Consider the following 2,810-nt stretch of genomic DNA (forward strand, 5'->3'; position numbering starts at 1 on the left):
GTTTTACTTCAAAACCTTCCTGAGCAAACAATCTCTTCAGTTGTGCTTCAATGGGAACCTCAATGAAATAGGAGGTTGACCCCTCCATCAACACATTGGCTTCACAGGTTTTACACTGTGTGTCTGTACTCTCAACAATCATGAAGCATGAGCTACAATATGTGTGCAAAAGCAGAGAGGAGGGATCACCAAAATAATTTTAAGACACTCAGTCTGTGTATCAGAGGGGCAATGCAGAGATATTAATGTAAGCAAATCACTGAGAGCTTTTCCTGTTATTTTGTGTCTGTTTGCAAAAGTCATTATGAGGAGAAGACTCTCTGCAACAGAAATTTGTGCATTTCTGTACAGTGGATGATCTACAGTGTTTGTAGAGCTTTCGAGTTCTGTTCCCTCCTCTTGGTTAAGCTCAAAACTGTCTTCAAATGATAGGTCTTCATCAATTGAAAAGTCTTCATCAAATAACACATTGTCATCTAAAGTCCCTTTTTCAACAAATTCAGGTAGGTGCTCAGGAAATGTATCCATGTAAATAGGCTGTTCAGGCTCTGATTCAGCATTAAGACCAGAGTGATGCATCTCACTTGTGTGTCCATAGCACTGGGATGAAGGGTTGGCGTAATGGATGTTACACACATTTGTGTTTGAAGAATCTTCCAAATTAGCAGATCTGGTCACTTGCTCTGTGCTGCAATCATCTGACCTCCAGTTTGTTGCTTCTAGAAAAAAAAAAAAATCAATTGATTAATTTGCTTTTACTTGATTGGTGAATTTATGGCTTACTAGTCTCAACAGGTTTATTTTTCATTTTACTTATGCTAAACACATTACTAATTACTAGACTATTAAAGTGTTATAATAAATCACCTGAGCTGTCAGTAAACCCTTGACAACCCAAGTGAGGTTAGAAGGTCTCACTTCAGTAACAGTGTTTTATTGGACACTTTAACTTTTATTTGAATTAACGCTCCAGTCGATCAAAATTTAAAGCTTTGCAACATGCGATTTCCACAGAATATATAAACTACATGCCATCTTGGAGACTGAAGGAAATGGAGTTAGTTGTTTTACATTTTTGCACATGTTTTACCTCTATTTTCCTGTCCTTGTGTGTCCTGCAGAAAACCGAGAATGATAATACATTAAGCATATTTAACACTCACATGCAGATTTATATGGCATACCTAGGTTATAACAATGCAGTATATACAGTAGGAAATCCTGCTATAAATTCTCCCCTCATGGGGATTAAAATATTAAAATTTTATTGGATCTGTTTAAAAGAGGTGATTATTTACTTGGATGGACATTTTGAAAACTGTACTTTGTAGTGCTGTTGAACACTACTACATAGGTCAGACATGTTCTTAATATTTTGCTAATTCCACAAATAAAGGTGATCTTAACAAACTGTCATTTCAAACAAATATTTTATTGTTATATAAAATTATTGAGGAACATTGTCAGAACCAATGGAGCTGATGAAATGTAGCTGAGTAAAGAACATAGCAGCTAAATGTTTTTTTTAATTTTTATATATATATATAAATTACCTGAAAGACACACTTCAGTAAAAGGGAAGTTGTTAAAATATGACTTTGGTAAAAGCTAGTTATCCACATGAAAAAGACTTTAGTAGAAGTATTAAAGTATATTATATCACAGTAAATGTACTTCAGTTTCAAAAGTGTAAGTAAATTACATAATATTTACATGTATGGGTTGGTTGATCATGTCCTTGCCAATTATCAGATTTGTTATTGACCTGAATCAGTTAAGTCATTCATGTAAATTAATCTAAAAATGTGCTGTTTTGACTCTGAAGTTTAATGTAATCTGTAAAGCAAATGGAAACTATACCGGTAGTTATCAGATAAATGTAGTGTAGTAAACATTAAAATATTATTTTTCCCTAAAATGTAGTGGAGTGGAAATATCAAGTGGCAAGTTAAGTACCAACACCTCAAATGGTACGTAAATACAGAACTTGGGTAAATGTGCTTATAATCAATCACTGCAGATGACAATATAAAAACAATAAAATGTAAATTTCCCAACCTTTCTTCTGTATCTTTTGCAAGTATTTTGCTGGCTCTTCACCTTTCTCCTCCAGCGTGAGTTGTACTTCTGCGCCATTCTATTTTTTTTTAATATATGTAGCTCCAACTGTATCATACACAGACACACACACACACAAATATAGAAGATGCTCTTCTTTGATGATGGTGGTATAGACAGTGCAGACTAATACACAGTGTTAAATAGTGTTACACTTACCCCCCCTACTATCAAATTTATCAGTAACCTCTATGGAAGAGCAATATTGACTGGTGTCGGGGGCTGCAGGGAAAATAACCTGTGGTTGACAGAAAAAAAGGTACAGATAGTTCATAAAAGGGCACAAAATATATGAAATTTATTCAGACTGAAAAGGGTCACATTAAATGAATAATTATACACTCGTGCAACCTTTCCTATTAAATAGAAATTGATTAACATGAAGTTAACGATCATAATGAAAATGATCGCAGTTGTAACATTCATTAGCTGGTACAGAATGCACAAGTGAAAACTCTTGGCATGTGACAGTCACTTATTAATTTTACTAACCATTTCATTATTAGGGTTTCGTAAGGTTATTGTAGTAAATGAAAACAAAATTATATGACACTGAAATAATGGGCGTGTAAGAACTATTTCAGTTAACTGAAATAAAAATAAAACTAGATTTTTTAAAATGTAAAAACAAAAAATCAAGTACTAAAAGATAATGTCTTGTACATTTACAAAGCTTAATTACAAAGAAAACA

General features: G+C 33.4%; 1 long non-coding RNA gene across 1 annotated transcript; it reads right to left on the bottom strand.

The window, feature by feature from the left end:
* Positions 1–520: 520 nt before the first annotated feature.
* LOC113091527 (uncharacterized) lies at positions 521–2,457 on the bottom strand. Its single transcript, XR_003287377.1, has 4 exons — positions 2,278–2,457; positions 2,059–2,166; positions 1,091–1,115; positions 521–719 (listed from the first exon to the last, which is right to left on the bottom strand). It is a non-coding gene; the product is annotated as an uncharacterized LOC113091527 (long non-coding RNA).
* Positions 2,458–2,810: the final 353 nt, after the last annotated feature.

Source organism: Carassius auratus, unplaced genomic scaffold, assembly GCF_003368295.1.
Source record: "Carassius auratus strain Wakin unplaced genomic scaffold, ASM336829v1 scaf_tig00214205, whole genome shotgun sequence".
NCBI classification, from domain to species: domain Eukaryota; kingdom Metazoa; phylum Chordata; class Actinopteri; order Cypriniformes; family Cyprinidae; genus Carassius; species Carassius auratus.